This window comes from Saccopteryx bilineata, chromosome 3 (assembly GCF_036850765.1).
Source record: "Saccopteryx bilineata isolate mSacBil1 chromosome 3, mSacBil1_pri_phased_curated, whole genome shotgun sequence".
Lineage (NCBI taxonomy): Eukaryota > Metazoa > Chordata > Mammalia > Chiroptera > Emballonuridae > Saccopteryx > Saccopteryx bilineata.
This window is the reverse complement of record NC_089492.1, coordinates 178,601,222-178,623,078: the sequence shown is the minus strand read 5'-3', so window position 1 is coordinate 178,623,078 and position 21,857 is coordinate 178,601,222. Positions and strand designations below refer to the sequence as shown.

General features: G+C 40.1%; 1 protein-coding gene across 1 annotated transcript in view; it reads left to right on the top strand.

Annotated features, from left to right (window-relative positions):
• The first annotated feature begins 885 nt into the window (after positions 1–885).
• CAP2 (cyclase associated actin cytoskeleton regulatory protein 2) overlaps positions 886–21,857 on the top strand; it is a 191,314-nt gene continuing 170,342 nt past the window's right edge. Inside the window, exon 1 of the mRNA XM_066268320.1 lies at positions 886–1,184. The gene's annotated coding sequence lies outside the window, so the exon portion shown is untranslated. The remainder of the gene's footprint in view (positions 1,185–21,857) is intronic.

The following is a 21,857-nucleotide window of genomic DNA, read 5'->3' as shown; positions in this document are numbered from 1 at the left end:
TATATACAGTGTATACATCATTTCTCAGTTTTATGTCTTTCTGTTTTCCTTTTTTCTAGACAAAAGAAAGCAAAAAGGTACTCCTCATCACCACTATTAGCCAAGAGCAAGGTGTAATAGGAGGGACCTTCGTCTAAGTTGTGATCTATGTGGTCAGAATAAGACTTGTAATGCACAGTACCAAATTAGATGTGATTTTAACATCAACACAAAGATTTTGGACATTCATCTTGTGGTTGTTTGGAAATTTTGCTTTAAAAAAATATCAATTACACCCCCCCTTTTCTTTCTTGTCTTTAATTATTTTCCTGGCATTCATTCAACAAAAAGCTTCAAATTCACTTTTGCAGATTGAAATAAACTGATGAAAATTGAAAAATCAATGTTTTCCTTCTAATAGTTTGAGCAGAAAAGTAAAAAGCCTCCAATTTTGTAATTATAATCAATATATAATGGGACGATTGCCACAAAAACACACTTAAATAGCACATTGGTTTGGGGTATATTTGATTTTAAATAACCAGGCACATTTTTATAGATGCTGTATGTAATACACATTTTTTAAAAATACATTTTAAAATGTTTCAAGATATGAGCGCATCTGAACTTGATGCCCAGTTAAAGCGTTAGATGCCCACTCCCTCTCCTGTCAGGGCCTTTATCCAGGTATTGGGGTTGTGGGACCTACAGGTCTGCTTTTTGCTTCCTAAGGACCCATCATTTTTCTGCATCAGTCTTTTGAGATCCGATCTACCTGTGGCTTCAACAGCCAGGAGCTTCCTGGATCTTTCCAGACTTCTTTGCAATGCTGCCTGATGCGGTGACTTCATTGTTTTCACAACCTGGCGCTTAGCGGGCTCTCTCGCTTCCTCTCCTTCCCCATCTCCCTCTCTTTTCTCCCACGGCCCATCCACCTTCCTCTCTTCCATCCCTCCTCTCCTCCCTGTTCCCCTTGATTTCCACTCCCACCCGCGTAGCTTTGCCCCCTCCCCCGCCCCCGCCTTGGCTTGTCTGTATTTGGAGCTCCCGGAAGCCGCCGGCGACTCTCCCCGGGAGCGGTGTGACTGACACCGGCTCCCGTTCAGGGAGGGAGGAGGCGGTGGGAAGAGGGCGACGTGGGTAGGCTGCGAGAGGCGGATCACGGCTTTGCACCGCCGGAGACAAGGCAGGGGACACCCCAGCAGGTAACCCTGGCGCCGGGCGGCGCGGGCAGGTGCGGGGTCGCGGCGGCGCTCGGAGTTGCATTAAATGGGTGGGATGCCGGGGGCCGACGCGGCGCGCGCGGGAGAGAAAGGCGGTGCGGGAGCTGGTGGGGGCAGGACGCCCGAGACCCGGGGCGGGGACGCGGGCCGGAACCAGGCCGGACGCCGGCGAGGGCGCGGGCGGCCTCCCCATCTGGGTCAGCGCTGCGGCGCCCTGCCCCCGCCGCCGATCACGCTGGGCGCCCGGCCACTCGAAGGAGGGTGCGGCGAGGAGCCGGCTGGCTGCTGGGCCCGCGGCCGCGGTCTCGCGCTCCAGGCTCGTCAAACTTTGCGGGTGACCGCCTGCTGGGCTCTGAGTCTCGCGTGGGGTATGTGTGGGGGAGCGCCGGGGAATGCCCTTGGAGTGGATCTGACCACAGCCACCTCGATCAGAAAGTGCTGGGAAAACACCGGACCTGTTTTCTCCGCAGAACCTGACTTGAGGCAATGAGTCACTGTAAAAAATTGCAAAGGTAACTGAGGCATTGAAGGACAGCTTGGAAAAAGACTCCTCACAGCTGGGTCTCTGACGCTTTTGAGTAAGGGGTGTTCAGGGAAGCAGCCGTGCTATCATCACTTTTAGGGCTGATAATCACATATGTGAATGGCCTTTCCTTTATTCTCATCACAAATAAGCTGCAAGTTTTAGCAATATTTGAATTGATGCATTAATCCACCTACCATGTGACAGAGTGTGGAGAGGAACCTTTTGAAAGGATTAATGAGCTAGATGCTCCTAGTGCCTAGGAGTTAAGTTAAATGTCTTCAAGAATAGCATTAATTTATGAAAAAGAAGGAAATCTTACCTTTTGCGACAACATGGATGGACCTGGAAACTATTATGTTAAGTGAAATAAGCCAGGCAGAGAAAGAAAAATATCATATAACCTCACTCATTTGAGGAATCCAATGAACAACATGAACTGAGGAACGGAATAGAGACAGAGGTGGGATCAAAGGGTCCAGAGTGAAAGGGGATGATAGGAAGGGATCAGAGAAGGGAAAGAGATTGGTGAAATTATACACACATAACAACGTTATAGAGAGCAGAAAAGCAGATCCTGGAGGAAAAGGCAGAGAGTGTTGCAGGGAGGGGGGAAAGGGGGATGTTGTGGGGAGCACGGGGAAGGTGGGATGCATTGGGGGGGACACTAGAATCTATGTAAACACAATAAAATAAAATTTAAAAAAATAAATAAAAAGAATAGCATTAACTTAATTGGGTACTATGGTGTTTTGTTTTGTCTTGAATATTACCTAACATATCTTTATGCATGAGGTTTTATATTTAATTTATTAATTATATAATACTTTATACATAACAATAATATTCTAAGTTTATGTAAGCTATAAACATGACATTCAAATGACCCATCACACAGTTCTAAAAACTAGAGTTAAGAACTAGATAATTGTAAAAAGATAACACAAAATGGAAAACATTTTAAAATCATATATCTGATAAGGGACTTGTATCCAAAATAGATAGTTTTTACAACTCAATAATAAAAAAATAAATAACCCAGTATAAAAATGGTCAAAGGATCGGAATGGACATTTCTCCAAAAAAATGACCAATAAGCATATGAAAAGATTCTCAGCATCCTCATTCATCAGCAAAGTGCAAATCACAATCACAGTCAGATACCACTTTACACCCATTAGGGACTAGGTTGAAAAAGTCAGATAGTAAATGTTAGTGAGGATATAGAGGAGTTGGTACCTTTGTACACTACCAGTGGGAATACAACTGCTTTGGAAAACAATTAGCTCCCTGAAAATTAAACAGTCACCATACAATAAAGCAATTTCTTTCCAAATATATCTGTCCAAGAGATATGGAAGCATATGTTCACGTAAAATCTTATACACAAATGTTTACACCAGCACCATTCATAATAGCCCAAAGGTGGACACAACTCAAGTGTTCATCAACTAATGAAAGGATTAATAAAATGTGGTATACAATGATATATTATTTGGCCACAAAAAGAAATGAGATACTGACACATGCTACACTGTATATGAACCTTGAAAACATTATTCAAAGTAAAAGAAGCTAGTCACAAAACACAGCATATTTGATAATTCTGTTCATATGAAAATGTTCAGAATGGAAATCTATAGAGGCAGAAAGTCAATTAGTGGTTGCTTAGGGCTGGGAGCTGGGATTAGGGAGGGTGATAGTTAAAAGGCACCAGGGTTTCTTTTTGAGCTGATGAACATGTTCTAAAATTGTGGTGATGGTTGCACATGTCATTGAATTGTACATTTTGAATGGGTGAATTGTATCATATGTGAGTTATATCTCCAGAAAACTGTTAAAAAATAAACAGAAGGCTAGAAAAAAAAAACTAAATTGTTATCTTTCTTTGTGTGCTTTTTCTATGTCATCCCCATGTCCCTCCCAACTCTGAATTTTGTGTTAATCATTTCCTTACTGTAAAACAGTTTTATGAATACCATATTTCCCCATGTATAAGACGCTCCCATGTATAAGACGCACATTAATTTTGGGGCCTGAAATTTGAAAAAAGAAATGTATTACATAAAGTTATTGAACTCAAGTTTTATTCATCATAAAATTCATACAATTCCTCATCACTGTCAAAACTCCCATCCATTAGCTTGTCCTCATCTGTGTCTGATGAGGACACACTTTCTTCATATATTGCCTCATCCTCAGTTTCATCTATGGCATTTGAAATACTACACTTCTTAAATGACTTAACAACCACTATATAAAATGCACCCAGTTATTAGACCCCAAATTTTTTTGAAAATATGTGTGTTTTATACATGGGAAATACAGTACTTATGAAATATTTCATTTAGGTTTGCTTATTTTTGATTTATAGAAAGGGAACATGTAATATTCTCATTTTCAAAAAGTCAACATAACCAGTATATTTTTAAGAATTATCAATATTGTTGCATATAGCTATGTAGTATTTGTTGTCAAATATTCCACAATTTATTTACCCATTCTCTTATTAATGGGAATTTGGGTTGGGTCCCATGTTATACTGTTACAATCAGTGTGATTTGAAAACTTTTTTTGATATGTCTTGACACATGTGCATTCTTCCATGTGAATGTGAATGTGCCATGGATTTTAATGACAAAAAAAGAAAAAGTTGATTCTTCTTCTGACTTACAGATTAATGGTATCTGTTCAGCTTATTCACTCACCCAAACCATGATAAAGTGACTAGAACTGACAGCCTGACTTCTCATTCTATTTAAATTCTAATTGTAATATCTATTTTCTCATGATCTGAGATGTATGGAAAAATACTAATCTAAAACTTTACAAGGACATTTCACAGCAGGACCACTTCCAATCTCTCATGAGCCTCTATCTCCTTAGATCACCTGGCTTTAGGAAGGCACAGAAGACAAGTTTATTAAATCAAAGGAACATTACTTTAAGCAAAGTACATACGTGGTTAGTAAACTTCACTAACATTTTCATTGTATGGTATCCTGCTGGGTACTCCAATGTTTCTAACATGATTGGTTTGATTATTCTGGTAACAGGCCAGTTGGAAATCTGCATTTTAGCCTTGGACACTTGCTAGGTCTGCTGTGAGCTTCTGCAGTTTATTCAGAGTATTTCCATAAAAAAAAAAAAGAGTATTTCCATTTTACTTAGGGAAGAAAGAAGTACCCTATGGTCAGAACAGGCCATTGTAAGGGATTTTTTTAAGTTTATTATGTTAAAATATACATAACATAAAATTTACCATTTTGGGGGGGGTATTTTTCTGAAGCTGGAAACGGGGAGAGACAGTCAGACAGACTCCCGCATGCGCCTGACCCGGATCCACCCGGCACGCCCACCAGGGGCGATGCTCTGCCCACCAGGGGGCAATGCTCTGCCCCTCCGGGGCGTCGCTCTGGTCGCGACCAGAGCCACTCTAGCGCCTGGGGCAGAGGCCAAGGAGCCATCCCCAGCACCCGGGCCATCTTTGCTCCAGTGGAGCCTTGGCTGCGGGAGGGGAAGAGAGACAGAGAGGAAAGAGAGGGGGAGGGGTGAAGAAGCAGATGGGCGCTTCTCCTGTACGCCCTTGCCAGGAACCGAACCCAGGACTTCTGCACGCCAGGCCGACGCTCTACCACTGAGCCAACCGGCGAGGGCCTAAAATTTACCATTTTAAGTTGTACAGTTCAGTGGCATTAAGTGCATTCATAAAGTTGTGTAATAATCAGCACCATTCATCTTCACAACTTTTTCATCATCCCCAACTGAAATTCTGTCCCCATTAAACAATAAGTCCCCATTTCCTCCTCCCCTCAGCCCATTGTAACCACTATTCTGCTTTGTCTCTATGAATTTGCCTATTCTAGGTTCCTCATATATGAGGAATCATATAACATTTGTCTTTTTTTTACCTAAGCTTTTATATCCAGAGGAACTCCATCTTGTTTTGTTTTTCTGTTTAGTAGAGCCTTTTCCACCAAAACAACACATGGCTTCTTTTACTGAGAAAATACGCACTAGGATTGTTTCCCTTTCAATATCCAGCCCTGTATGGAAAGGAACAGACATAGGAATTGTCTAAAATCAGAAGAGCTTTCAATTATTATGAATGGTGTCTTCATCTGCCCTATAGATAGACATCTAATAATCCTGGTTTCTCATTAACCACTTAGGCAAGTGGAGAAGGTACAGTGTCCTTCATTCTTAAAAATTTACACCTACCTGATGATGGCTGAATTAGGTAACCTTTGAAGTTCCTGTTAGCCGTAGCTTCTCAGAACTTAAGGGCCATTCTACAATATAAAAATCTGATCTAAACATATTCTTGTTTTGATTTTAAAAAAGGGGTAACAAAGAGCAGGAAGGTTCTAGGAGACTAAAAGTAGAAGTGAGATGGTCTAAACGGCAGTATTGAAGAGGAAGATGGTCCCTGGAGAAGCTAGATGCTGCGGACACCAAAGACAGATGTAGTACATAGACAATGTTGGTTGTCTTGTGTCTATATTTGTATTCAGTTTCATGAGCAAATAACCTGTATTACTTTGCATTCGTCCACATTGAAATCCCGGGAAACTGTGGGATCCATTAATTATTTATTCATTTCCCCCATGTTGAATGACTGACTGTTGTATGCCCAGCACAGTGAGAATCACAGGGGATACAAAGTTGAATATCAGTGAAAGATCTGGTCAAAGAACAGAAGATGACCTAAACTGTAAACACAGAATTCAAAGGATCTGCTTAGGTGGTTGTCATCATTAGGTCCAACCTCATTTCTATTTAGTTTTATTCAGAGAATAACCCTGTATTCTTACGAGATAAATTGATTATTTTACTCTAAGGCAACAAGCAGTTGAATTGGACCACAGTAAGAAAACTGTTCAATTGTATTTTCCAGAACCAGGCAAAATAAGCTTCTCAGTGGTGAATATATATTTCAGTCTGGTTATGGTTTGATATGTACTTGGGGGCATCCATTTTATAGACTCTGAGTTTAAAAACCTCTGTATCACCCAGACTGGATAGGTAAGGGACTAGAGTGATAGAAAGGTAATCTTTTCATTTAATGAGTACTGTCTGGCACTTCTGCTCACAATGCTCAGGTGGCAGGAAGCTCAGATATTTGGCCCAGTTAGTAGGTTGATGGAAAAGCTATCTAATGGTTACTTGGCATTAGGTTAAGCACAGACAGTCTTTTTCCTGGCATCATCTTCTAGCATGCTAGAAGCTGTGGCTAGCGATTTTCAAGGGTACAATGTAGGTTCATTAATATTTAAACAAAATTTTTAAAGTTTGAATTTTGATTTTTCCCCCCTCCATATCCACCTCTTCTTCTTCATTTCTTAGTGCTCTCCTCAGATCCTCTGGCTGTTCAAAGTGCCTTCTGTAGACAGCCCTCCACCTTCCCTTCTTCCATCCTGCCTCCCAAAGTCCTCTTCCTTCTTAGGCCTCCTCTTCCCTCACTGTCTCTTCAGGATGGAAGGTGGACAGTTATCCAATTTAAGTCTTTAGTAATTGAAAATTTTAAAATGAGGCTTATTAGTGCAAATGAATCTAGGCAGCATAGATGAAGGGTGGGCCTCATTTTTATGGTTCCTACTTGAAGCTGACATGCTTCAAACTGCACACTCACTACATAGACTTTCAAAGGTACATGCACACAAGTGTTACCCTTTTTTCCTAGAATCACCTTTCTCTTCCTTTACCTAAGACAGCCGTATTTCTAACCTATCTTATTAGTCCATTTTACTAAAAGGCCTGTCTCTAATCCATTTTATTAACTTGCATTGTCCAAGGATGTAAATATCTAGGGAATGGAGAGGGTGAAAAAGGGGGACATTTCAGAATATCTGTTTTAGGGGTGAGAAAGTCAATGATTCTAATTCCTGGACATTACAAATCATATGTTTTCCAAGTCTTTGATTTAAAAAAGAATAATAACCAAAAGTTATCTAATGAAAGTGTAAAGGAAAATTTTTTTAAAGGATGAAACATGCAAATAAAATAGTGAACATTATTATTAAGACATTAAAAAATGAGAGAGCCAGAAAAGTCTACAAAGGGAACCATTGCTAGGAATGCCAAAATGAATTTGCTTAATAGATGTAACACTGGCTTCTTCATAGTTTGAGAGGAAAGTCAATTAAACTTCCACATGACAAAATTTATTTGCATTCCATAAACCATAATTACTTGCTTCACTATAAGTTTTCCATAAATTAACATCAATGTACAAAGTTGTGAATTGCTCAATTTTTGCCAAGAATGGCTGAAATAATCCATATGGATGAATAGAGAGGGTACTCACAAAATTTCAGTCTTCTCCAACTTTTTCTTTCCCCAATGGTTAAAATAATTTTTGATAATTCATAACCATGTGATGTTTAGTATATAACCCAGAAGGGATCAAAGAATTGAGTGACATTTCAATTACAAAGTCTCAACCATTTCCAACTCTTCATTGATGTGAATAGTTTCCCAGCATTTTCATTGATAAAAATAAAAATTTCAGTGTTGACTCATTGTAATATGAATACTCACCCACATATGCATAAAATAATTAAAAAATAAAAGTGCCAAAAAGATGTTTCCAATAAAAATTTACTTTTTATTTACATTAAGCAATTATTTTTTAGTTCCCTCACCTTTTTCTGTAGCCCCCAGCCCCCTCCCCTCTGACAGTTGTCAGTCTGTTCTCTGTGTCTATGAGTTGTTTCTAATTTGTTTGTTAGGTTACTTTGTTCATTAGATTTCACATATAAGTGAAATCATATGACATTTGTCTTTCTCTGACTGGCTTATTTCACTTAGCGTAAGAATCTCCAGGTCAATCCATGCTGTGACAAAAGGTAATTATTTGTCAACATTTGTAATATTTTTGTTATTTTGATAAATTGCATTCTAATAATAGTTAAAGTGGTAACAATCAGAAAAGCATATTTTTTGCCATTGGATTTAAATTTATAATATTTTGATACAGAAAAAAGTGTGATAAGGTAATATATAAAAGACAGTAAAGCATAAAATACATAAAACTAAGATAAACTTTCATAGAGAAATAAGGGTAGAAATGCAAGTTCAGGGAGAAAATGTAATTATGCCAAATTTATGACTTTCGAAGAGCAGCCTGTTTATGTATTTCTTCTAAAATGAATGGTAACTCAGTGGACATATTTCAGAGAGTGATAGTTTTACTTTAAATCTCAACGTTTACAGAGTGCTGAAAGTTATATTCTTCACAACTATTCTCATTTTGGTGAAAGTTTTTATATATCTATCTAAAAATGTGCAAGAGTGTTTTCCAAAATTCTTTTAGGTTATATATTGTACAAATAAATATTTGAAAATTTCTTTGTAGCTCATCCTGTTTTCTGACCAAAAATCTGTCATGTGGTAAATAGTATCTGCAAGTTTAGTGTTGGTAGATGAATCAATTTATTGATTGACATAGATCTGATGACTCCTTGCTCTGCTAGATTTCAGGAAGACATTTAGAAATAAAGGTCTTGGTACTAAGGGCACCTCTCAAAAATAGATGATAGCACATCACATTTTATTTATTTCCTTTTAGGTGACTATATCTTCACATTACTGATCTTTCTTGTTCTCCCCTTTGGAGGCACTCACTGTGAAGTATTGTGCCGGTACACATGTATGTGTATAATGACCAGATGGTACTGTCATTGGATCTGTAAATGTATAACCTTCACCAAGTTTGGGGAGCTTTTTGCCATTTTTACTTCATATATGTTTTCAACCTATGTCTCTGTCCTCACCTGGGATTCCAATGACACTAATATTAGAACTTTTAATATTGTCCCATAGACTTCTTAGGTTCCTGTTCATTTTTTTTTGTTATTGTTGCTCAAACCTTTTTCCTCTCTGTTCTTCAGATTAGATCATATCTATGTCATCAAGTTCACTGACACTTCCCTTTGTCATCTCTGTTCTGCCGTTGAGCTCATCCAGTTTGCATTTTATTATTGTATTTTTCTGTTCTAAAATTTTCACTTGTTTCCTTTTTATAAATTCTGTGTCTCTTCTGAGAACTTCTATCTCTCCATTCATTTCAGAGTGTTTACCTTTATCTCTTGGAACATAGTTAATATAACTCTTATATATCTGATAATTTCAACATCTGTGTCATTTTGGAGTTGTTGTCTTTTCTCTTAAGAACTGATGACATTTCTCCAGTCCCTTGCATGTCAAACATTTTGGGATTGAATTCTTGACATTTTGAGACGACTTGGAATTTTTTTTTGGGGGGGGGGTCCTTTCAGGCAGTCAACCCAGTTCTGTCTTGCACTGTGTGGGCAGTGATTCCAATATCAATTCATTTTTCAAAGCTTCTGCTGTGCTCTTTGGCTCTTATGGAAGCACAATTGAGGGGTCAATCTGGGACTTGAGCAGGGGCTTAGTCATACTACAGGTCTCAAAGCTTTTGGATCTGTCCCTGGGCTACACAGCAGGGAGAAACTGGGGCGGTGGCCTGCATTGGGTCATGCACACCATCAGGGGGATTCCCCTTCCTCAGTTCCCTCCTCCCTGGGCTTCCTCCCACATCCCCCCCCCCAACAGCAGTTTTCCCCCTGGTTTTCTGGCCAGAAGTCTTGCCTTTCTCTCGAAGTTTTAGATGATCATATTGCTGTAGTATAGATTAGTCTCCCTAAGGGCAAAGCCATGTGCGAAAAGTGAGAGGGAAAAATAAAAAATAACAAGGATTCTCCCACACTCTTTGAATCACGAACCTACCACCCCACCCCCGCTCTATGACAGTAAGACAAGGTTTCTTATGGAGAAACTTTTAGCTTCTTATGCCACAAAGTTCTGTGACTGTGAGCACTTAAGGGAGAGAGAAAACGGGAAAAAGAGGACACTTGGTCTTTTCTTCACATTCTTCGATTTGCAGGGGCCTCCTTTCCAGGTCTTCTGGCCAAAGAAGAGGGCTCCCTAGGAGTTCTTGCCTGCATCCCCTGCACAGTTCCGACTTTTGGGCCAGCTCTGGAGAAAAAAGAAAAACCCAGAAACGCACTCCCTGTGGGTCCCTTTTTCAAGTTTTGATTGCTCTCAATTCACCACTATTGCTTATCTTTCAGGGTCAGGAAGTTGCTTTTCGCATTTTGCGCACAGTTCGGAGACAGGCTGCAAGGGACTTCTCCCTGCGCACATCCCTGGTGGCGCCCTCCTCTTTTCCTAGCATCCCTCACTCCCTTTTCCCTCTGTTCTCCCCACACCCCACAGTGCTTTTATTTCTGGTTTGTCCTTCACCTCTTTCCCCTTTCCTTTGGGCTCCCAATTCTAAAGAGCGGAAAAAGAACCTCTAGTCTTTTGGTGGCTCACAGCACACTTTGAGAACTGATTTTGTTAGAAGTAATAAATTGAAGTCGAGTCTGAAAGTAAACCCAGAGGCTGAGACAGGAAGCAGCAAAAATGAGGTTGAAGGAGAGTGCCTGAACCAAATCCATTACCCAGCTTTTGTCAATCAAATGGTCAAGTCACACTTGTTGGAAATGTCCATGCAGAAACCTGGCCCAACACTTAAGAACTGATCCTTAGAATTTTTGTTTTAAGACAGTTGCTGAATCTATTATTCAATTGTGTATAAATCTTACAAGAAATGCAAAAATGTTAAAATTAGGAAGAATTTCAGCAATACCTTTATTATTCCAGAGAGACATGGCATTCTTAACTCTGAAATGACAAGGTTTAATAAAGTGAAATATTTCTAGTTACGTTGTGGGAAATAGATAACTGACCATATGAAATGCTTTCCCCTTTATGTTTTCAGTCAGTAGTGATTCTGTACCTCATTCGTTCTACAGCCTGGTCTTAAAAGAGTGGTGTGTGAGATGTTATGGTCATTGTGTCTGGGAACAGGATCAATGGTAACGCACACAACCATAGTTCGTAGATTGATCCCTCACTAGGGACAGACCACAGTGATGAGTGCTATAGAACATTTAGAGATAAATAACAACACTTAGGCATCACTCTAGAATTCACAAAGTCTACTTTAATCTTCCAAAGAATTCTTGGGCAGTTATTATTACTAAGTAGCTAATACTTATAATTCCATTCCTGAAATCCCCTGAAGTTCTGGTTTCTATTTGCAGCTGCCAGCTACCTGCTCAGTGTCACCGTAGGCACTTGAAACTCACAAGTCTAAAACTGAGCTGCTTCTCCTCATTAGCCACCTCCATTCCCTATCTCTGTTTTTACTGTCAGCACCCCATCACAGAGCAATACATTCTCTGTTTCCCTCCTACCCCCATTTAATCCTTTCTCAGATGTTACCAATTCTTTACATCTCCAATCTCCTATCATCTTTGTAGTAATTCTCCAGGTCCCTTTCCACCTTTATTAACCACTCTTTCTAATTACCCATCAATCCCCTCTTTCTTCTGCTATCTTAAATAGCTCCTGGCAGAAAGTGAATACTCAGTAAATATTTTCTGGCTGTATTGTCTCCATGTCTTTGCACATACTGACCATAGGTTCAGGAATGCCTTTACTTACCTTTCCTTTGAATAATACCTCCTCATCCTTTGAGATTTAGTCTAGTTCTTCGTCAAGCTTTAGTAGCCACCTTACTTCCCAGGGCTCAGTTGAGCAACCTTTTTCTTGACCCTTCCTTTTCCACTTGCTTCCAAAGCATTCCTCTGCACTTTTCTGTTAGAAGGCTTCTCAAAGTGTGCGGCCTCATACTGTGATGGGTACTTATTAAAAATACAGATTTCTGCAAACAGCCAGGACCACTGAATTGGTTTGTGTAGAGTGGAGGCCAGGAATCTGAATTTAAGAGGCCCTGTTCCTCCCTGGTGATTCTGATGCGCAGGAGAGTAAGGAACAGTGAGAATTGCTGCTCTGTTCTGTCCCCTGTCTTGACCCGTACGACTAGTTCCAGGAGAGAAGAGTGGCCTCTCAAAGCAGTCTCTGGCTCAGCTTAGTTCTCACCTATCACTTTGCTGGGAAATGAGAGCATCGAGTTACTGAGAGTTCATAGCTTTCCCACTATACCTTTATAAAGGAAAGCTGTACTTATTTCTTATTTGTTTTTAAATGCTTTATAGAGCTAACATTTTGCATACCATGATATTCACCATTTTACATGCACAGTTTGGTAATTATTAGTATACATACAGCATTGTGCAACAGCTACCACAATCCTATTTTAAATAATTTCCATCACTTTAAGTAGAAAGTTTGTGTATGTTTATAGTCACTCTCCATTCCTGTTCCCAGCCCTAGGCAACCACTAATCTATTTTCTGTGTCTATAGATTTGCTCTTTCTAGATAGTCACAAAATGGAATTGGACAACACATGTTTTCTGTCTCTGGCTCTTTCACAGAGCATCATGTTTGGAGGTTCATCTGTGTGTAGCATGTATCATTACTTCATTCCTCTTAATTGGCAAGTAATATTCCATTGTATGGATATACCACATTTCATTATTCCATTCATCCATTGATGAAATTTAGATTGTTTCCTCCTTTTTTTGGTCATTATGAACGATGCTGTTATGAACATTTGTATACAAGTTACTGTGTGTATGGACATACTTTTTAAAAATTTCCTGAATAGATAGCTACAAGTGGAATGGCTGGGTCATATGGCTTATTTTTTAAGAAATTTGTGAAATATATGTTTAATTTTAAAGAAATTTCCAAACTGTTTTTGCACAGCAGCTGGAAAATGCACCATATTACATTCCCCAGCAATATAGGAAAGTCCCAATAAATTAATGTTATCTGAATTAATTTCTTTGGGAAAATGTGTATACAAATAATTAGCTCATTTTTAAATTGGAGTAGTTGTCTTCTTATTATTGAATTTAAGAGATTTTTATATATGTGGATACAAGGAGAGCAATACATTCACTTTATGGAGAGACAGAAAGTCCCTGAAACCCTGCTCTGGCGGTGGTAGCCTTACCAGCAGGGTTTGCATGGCTCTTCTTTCCCCAGTGCCAGGATGTGGCCCTTGGGGACTCTTAGAAGCACCTCTTTGACCACTGCTTCCTCAGGGACCTATCCAAGAGCAGAAGGGCAGTGGGGAGAAGCAGGAATAGAAAGAGCTTCCCCAATAGCACTGGGGCCTAGAAAGGGTCATGGTAGGGTGTGGGGAGGGAGCTCCTTTTCTGTGAGGAGTCCTTACCTCACACTTAGCTAAAGAAGTTCCTACTTCATGATAAGAAAGTAGATTAGGGGTCTGTCCAGGTCCCACTCAATCTTCAGAGTCTATGCTTTTATGGTTCTGTCCTTACCGGGTGCCACCAAACCAAGGCAAGGTGCAGAGGCAGCCTTCAAGCTGTACTTAGATTCTCCCATGGTCTCAGTTCCCACTTGGGCTCTTTCCTGCTGAAATTGCTCAATTCCCTGTGGCCTGGAGTTGTAGAGTGCTGGCCTGTCCCAACAGCTAAACTGTCCTGTCCTCAAGGAGAGCATGGTGCCTTGAGGACAGTCTGTGTCTCATCCATCAACATAGCCCTAGCAAGCAGCACAGAGCACAAACACACTCATATTTGATTTTCCTAGTCAGTGAACAAAGAAGGAACGAGTTTATGTTGAGAGTGAGAAACTGAGGCTGAGACAGGTTCGTTAATCTGCCCAGTCATATAGATTGTCAATGAAGGGCAGGGTCTCAAATTAAGGTTCTCTGATGTCAAAAAATGATTTTTCCACTACCTCAAGTTATATAAGCCCTAGCCTTTTATCTTCTGAGATTCCAGCCTCAAGGAGAATATTTATGTTACAAGATGGATTGAGAATCATTCTTAAGGGTGGTACCATGTGTCCAGAGGGCAAATGGAATGAGGAGGTAATTTCTATATGTGGTTATTTATTTTACCTTTCATAGTTGACTCTGTGTTTGAGGGCGATGACAGGAAATTAATATCTCAAGGGAAGTTACCTCTGATTTGTGGGACAATGGATGAACTCTCAGAGAAGCTGGGGTTTGGAAAATGGGTACAGCCGTGCCAGGAAGAACCCTTGAGGTCATGAAAACATCAGAATCAGCACAGAGGAGAGATTGGGGGGCATGTGTGGAAGGGATGAGTCATCTCTGTGATTGGATCTCGGAAGCCTAGTGAGGTCTGAAGAACTGGGGTGAGGTTCTTTTGAAAATCCAGCTGAAGAGTTTGCTTTATTTCTCTGCAGTGGGACATTTCTAGAAGCTTTGGAGGAATCAGTCGCCAACTCAGGATCTCATATTTTCTTCAGTTTTTTTTTTTTAATTTAAAATGTTCTTTTCCTTTATAACTCTCTGGCTCTTATATTCTGAATAAACTATTTCAAAACTCAGAGACTCTTGAAACTTCTTTGCAATAAAAAGAAAATAGTAGTTCCCCTCCCCTTCCCCACCCATTTGATGAGAAGCTGGCTTCAGAAATACTCAGTAGGAGGTAATCAGAAGATGTGAGGGTGGGCACCTTGGCAACATGAATGTATCTTTTAGTGAAACAACTCTTTGGCTTGACTGAACAGGGTTTGCTTCCAGCCCCCTCCCACTACACCTGGGTGGGAAATGTATTTTAATCACTCTTGATTTTCTAGATATGAGCATTGTGCTTAGCAGATGGTGGAGACTAACAGAATGAATGAAACAAGCATATTAGTGAGCCAGTCACTGAATGAATGAATAAATACCACGGTTTGTTTTTCTATATGTACTCTTACTCCAATTAGTAATAGTGAATCACAAGATCGCTTCCCCCAGTGATTGGTAGCTTCCTGAGAAAAGAAAGAAGGTAATCGATGTAGTCATGGTAAACAGAATGAAACAATCTAGGACAGTCTAATTTGATAGTTGTTTAACAAACATCTTTTTAATTTGGGTGGAATGACAGGGGAAGTATTCTATTGTGACTTTATTGTTTACAGGGAGTTCACAGGGAAGCCAGCTGCCCAGCCTTACCATGAGAAGAGGTCTGAAAGTCTTCAATTTCCTAGCTGTCACTGGAAGTCTATTTTCTAGTTAATCTTTGGAATCCATTGGGCCTGGATCTCCCTGATAGAATCAGAAGAGAAACTCTCTCCACAGTTATTTCTGTACCTTTGGCCTCGTGAGGATAGCTTCAAACTAGCAACCTGGACACCTGGAAGTCCCATCCCTTCTATTAACATGAAGAAGTTACCAAAGTAACATTCTACCTTAATTGTCTTAAGAACTTGCTTTGAGGAATTTACAAAACCCTTTGGACAATGTGTAGTTTTAAAATTTTTGAAATCCTGAAATAGGAGGAGCTATGGAAAAGCCTAAGGTTCGCAACAGAGGAAGCAGGTGTGCTCTTTTAAATTGAAGGAGGAAGCCACTGTGGTTTTCAGTGGGGAAAACTAGTGTAGTTTCTTTTACATTGAAATGTCTCCTATGAAAATCTGGCTTTCCGCCTGATCTGAGATTATGCCAGGATGTGGGCAAGCAAGGGAAAGACTGTGAGTGGTAGCCAATTAATTAGTCAATCACAAAGTATTTATAGAATTCTCCATGTGCATAGCAGCGGGCAGATTCAGTGGGAGACACAAAGAGGATCAGCCCATGGAAAGCTCAGACTAACCTCTTTTAGAGGCAAGGTGGGCATATGCCAACAGAAAAGCTAGCATGAGGCAGTATTTTAATTGAGCAGTATGTCTTATAGATACTAGGAATGTTATACCAACATGTAGACTGTTATTCTGGGCCTATCACCATTTATTCTGGGCAACGAGGTGTCAAAGCCACTGTGAACACTGCTTTTTATCATTGGTTAGACTGAATTGGTAGGATCTTAGTGGACCCCTTACCACTGATTATAAGATGGTTTGGGTGAAAAAATATGAGGGAAGAAAGAGTGTTATATTCCAGAAACAATTCCACAGACATGCTTTTTATCTATCGTAGAGGACTATGTTAAAGCAATAGAGCAGGGTTCCCCAAACTTTTTACACAGGGGGCCAGATCACAGTCCCTCAGACCATTGGAGGGCCAGACTATAAAAAAAAACTATGAACAAATCCCTATGCACACTGCACATATCTTATTTTAAATTAAGAAAACAAAACGGGAACAAATATAATATTTAAAATAAAGAACAAGTAAATTTAAATCAACAAACTGACCCGTATTTCAATGGGAACTATGGGCCTGCTTTTGGCTAATGAGATGGTCAATGTCCGGTTCCATATTTGTCACTGCCAACCATAACAAGTGATTCAGGTGTGTGGCGCTGCCACATACAGTACTCCTATGACCACCAATGAAAGAGGTGCCCCTTCCGGAAGAGCGGCAGGGGCCGGATAAATGGCCTCAGGGGGCTGCATGCAGCCTGTGTGCCATAGTTTGGGGACCCCTGCAATAGAGTCACTAAAAATGTTTAAGGGAAAAGTATGTGGCTAAAAATCTACTAATTACATAGCAAAATTTTCATTTTATAGTGACCATTATACATAGATTTGAGAAAACCCTTTTTAGAGAAATGAAATGTTGAAAAAGAGTATATACTAACCTAAAATTGTCAGCTAGTTATTTTCCTTGGTCATATTTTCTAGATGACTGCTGAACATTTCAAATCAACAAAGACTTGATGTAGTGGTACATAGATCTAACTGTACTGCTCACAAAAATTAGGGGATATTTCAAAGTGAATTTGAAGAGATAAAATATCCCCTAATTTTTGTGAGCAGTATATTCCCATGGAAAGCACAATGAGATGGGATGTCTTCATAAGAGTGGCTAGCACTGTATGTCTTCAGATGCATACTTCTAGTGACTTTATGAACAGGTCATACCTAAAACAAAGCAAAATTAAGCTCTTTTCCCAAAGTCTCCCAGCTGGTGATTCCAAAACCTCCATCCCAGCCTAGTTAAAGATGGACAAAAACAATTGCAATCTTATAAAATGTTTGCAAGTGTGGGAACTCTCCTTTTCTGGAAACTGCTATGAGAAGGATAGAAATGCAATCTCTCTCAGTGCTTTCAGCACAGTTGTGGTACTATTAGGTGACATTGAACATTGGATGCACATTGAATAGTGTTAGGATCCAAATGTCTGTACTTTGATGATGGATTCTAAAAAATGATTAAGGAAGTTAAAAAAAAATTTTAATTATGATAACTATCTTTTCTCCCATGATAATGTTTCCAGCATACCTTATATTGCAAAATACATTATTATTCTCAGAGGATACTTACTGGCTATATTCTTGATGAAGTATATGAACTATTTATAAATGTATGAAATTGGTGTGAGAGGTGTTTGAATTGTTTAAATATTTAGGTTGTTAACATCTTTATTTGAAAGGAAAAAAAAAAGAACAACTTTGGTTTATAAACTCACTCAGAGATGTACAATGCACAATGCCCATTCTCTTACCTTTCTACACCTCTTGAAACCACTATAAAGAGAATATTTGATCAATAATAATACATATCATCATGACAGTTTCAAACACTGGAGAAAAAGAGAAGATCTCAAAAACTTCCTTTAAAGAGGAAAACATTGCTTACATCTCAAGGATGAACAATCAGAAGGGCTTGGACTTCTCACAGCAGCCTAGGGAGCTAGAAGACATTGGAGCAGTGCCTTTAAAATTCTAAGGAAATGTTTCATTGTAGAAGTTTATACTCAGCCAAACCACTAATCAAGTGTGAAAGCACAATAAAAATATTTTCATGCTTGCAAGATCTCAAAAAAATTGACCTTTCATATACCTTTTTTCAGAAAACAATACTCTTTCCATTTAAGGAAATACACCAAGAAAAATGAGGATATAGAGTCCAGAAAACAAGTGATACCACATAAGGGGGTAGAGGAGGGATGATTTCTCTATTCACCCTCAATGAAGGTGAAGGAAGGACCAGGTTACAAATGTGCAGCAGAACTACAAAGCAATTATGCAGTTGGAGCAACTCTCCAGAAGAGATACCTCTGAGAAGAAAGAACTAAGAATTCCAGATTTGTTTGATCCCATTAAAAGGGGACTTACACAACAGGGGGAAAGGTTTAGGGATGATTACTTTTGAAGTGTGTAGAAGATTGGGAAGCTGAAAAATCTGGCTCTAGGAAAACCAGTTGTGCAAAAAAATAAAAAATAATCTTAGTATACATCATGATAGCTGTGAATAGTCATAATTTGTGGACAAGGCCCACCGGGGGTGAGGACGACGGAGATGCAGAGACCCGACTCTGGGGATCAGGTTCAGTGACACAGATCTGATTTATTCAGGAAGTAAGCTAGCTTATACACACAGGTTCAGCCTATAGAGTGTTATAGTGTGTTCTTCAAATGGCTAAAAAGGTCAGGGAGCTGCCTGGTTAGCGCTGAGTCACTTCTGTATAGCAGGCGAGCTCCCTCCTGGGTGTGCCTAGGAGGGTTTAACCTTGCTGGAGTGTTCTCACAGCATTGCATCAGCCACAGCTGCTAGGAATGTGCTCTACCTACAATAATTGTGTTAACACTGATCATTGGTCACACAAAAATTGGGACATAATACTATTGAGAAGGTAAAATAAAAGGAAATATGCAGGTATGGGCTGGTGGGGATAGGGTAAGGAAAAGGTAAACTCTCTTGTTTTTGGTGAGAACTCAGTGGATACTGCCTAAAGGTGAAGAAAACAAAGAAGACATAGAGCTATAAGCATATTATTCAGAGATAAGGAGGCAATTACTAAAATAAACAGCTAAAATAATTGCAAATGGTTGACTCTCAAGACAAAGAATTGGAGGGGCACTCAGGGAACTGCCGTGTTTTGTCATAAGCCTGTAGAACTGTCACTCTACATTTCTTTATGTTTGGCTTTGATAAATAAAAAATTTAAACTTTAAAAAGGAAAAGTGAGGGGGCAAATTCAAATAGAAAAAAAAAAAAAAAGAACAAACTGGGATGTTATACTTTCCATTATTAAGAAACCCAAAGGAGAATACTCAAAAAATAATACAAAACAAAGAATTAGGATTAACCTCAAATATTATTTCCTAAACCATTAAAAAGAGAAAATTGTGAAGTTCTATATTTCTCTACCTTTTTCTTTTGACCTACCCTCACCCTCTAGTCAAATATTCATGTTTATTCTCTATAAGCTGCAGGTTGTCAGGGACCTCAGCTGAGGGTTGACTTCGACCTGAGTTGGTGGAAAATCTGAGTGACATCATCTGATCCAGTCTCATGATTCTCCAGCTGCATGTCTGGCTTCTCTTTGCTTCTCATCTGATTCTTAAAACATCTTACAACCCCTATTTAGCCATATTCCCCTCTTCGCTGGCTTCCTGATCCAAACTCATTCGTCTCTTCACCTGACCTATACTCATTCCCTAGCTTGAGCTTGCTGTCTGCATTTGTTTTGACTGCCCTATCCATCTCCTAATCCTAATTCTTAACTCCTCACTCCCACCACCTCATCAAAACTTGGCTAAATCCATTTTGAAAAACCCAGGCGAATGGAACTCCCTGGGAAGAATTTGGAGAATCGGCAGCTCTGTTCCTTCTTCATTCTTGAGAGCCAGGATAGCAGCTGAGGGCGTGTAAAGCCAGAAGCCACGGCCACTATCACAGCAGCCTGTCCCATGCAGGTTCGCATTGGATTCGGACAGTCGGTAAAGAAACAGTGGAGCCAAGAACTGATGGGCTGTCATCTTTAATTCTAGCTTGCACCCAGCGGGCAAGTAAAAACACACACTGGGCTCCAAAACCCACTCACATTCAGTGCTCACAAAGCTACTGACTTATCCGAGTTTCCTAGAATCAAAGGTTTCTAGCTCACCAGACTTATTCACCTCTGTTCCCCATCTCCTTCCTTCTCCAGCGTCAAACTGCACAAACTGGCTTCTCACTCAATACTCCACCATCTTGGCTGCTTCTCCTGGCCACATGGCCTCTTTCTGCTCTCTGCTCTGCTCCCTCTGCTCTCTCATGCTAATCATCCCAGAAACCAAGAGCGCAAGCTCTCGTTCTGCTCCCATTTTATAGTGTAGAAATCCAAACCTTTAATCCAATATACAAAACAGGGAAGTCTCTAATACAAAGTCACTTCTCTGAGGCATGATTGGATTGTACCGCCCCTACATCAAAAAGGGTAGGAAAGGCTTAATCCCAAAACCAAGCCCCAGGCTACAACGATCCTGCCTGCCCACAGAGACACACATTAATATCACCTGGGCAATGGCCTCCACGTGGGGAGCGGCACCATTTTTAACAAAGTGAGCATAATACATTTTATCTGCCCAATAGGGCGCATATGGGGAGAAGTGTGCATGTGCACACGTGTATGTGTGTGTTTTGGGAGAAAAGGGCACAGCCATCTTGGACTCCATCATTTCCCTAAGAATATTAACATGGATATTTTTGATATCCCGGTGTAAAGCCAGTAGCTGCTATTAGGGCCATTCACATGCAGGTTCTCATTGGATTTGGACAGATGGTAATGAAAGAACGGAGGCAAGAACTGATGGGCCATCATCTTGAATCCTAGCTTGCACCCGGCAGGCAAGTAAAAATACACACTGGGCTCCGAAGCCCTCTCATTCAGTGCTCACAAAGCTACTGACCCATCCGAGTTTCCTAGAATCAAAGGTTTCTAGCTCCCCAGACTTATTCACCTCTGTTTCCCATCTCCTTCCTTCTCCCTGCACAAACTCAGCACCAACTGGTTTCTCACTCAACACTCTATCTTGGCTGCTTCTCCTGGCCTCCTCCACGTGGCCTTTCTTTGCTTTCCTTTCTAATGTTAATCTCAGGAGCCATGAGAGCAAGCTCCCAGTCTGCCCCACTTTATAGTGCAGAAATCAAAACTTTTAATCCAATATACAAAATATGGAAGTCTCTAATACAAAGTCACTTATCTGAGGCATAATAGGATTGCACCACTCCACATCAAAAAGGGTGGGAAAGGCTTAGTCCTAAAACCAAGCCCCAGGCTACAAGGATCCTGCCTGCCCACAGCCCACCCCCAACACACATTAATATCACCTGGGCTACAGCTTCCATGTAGGCAGCGCCATCTTTAACAAAGTGAGCATAATATATTTTATCTGCTGAACACCCAGTGTGTTTTTTCTTCTAGTTGTTCTTTCATTTCTCTTAGAAACTGTTTTAAAATTTTAAACCCAGAGGCATCTTTCCAGCTTCCTGGCATGAAATGCATTTTGACCTCTTAAG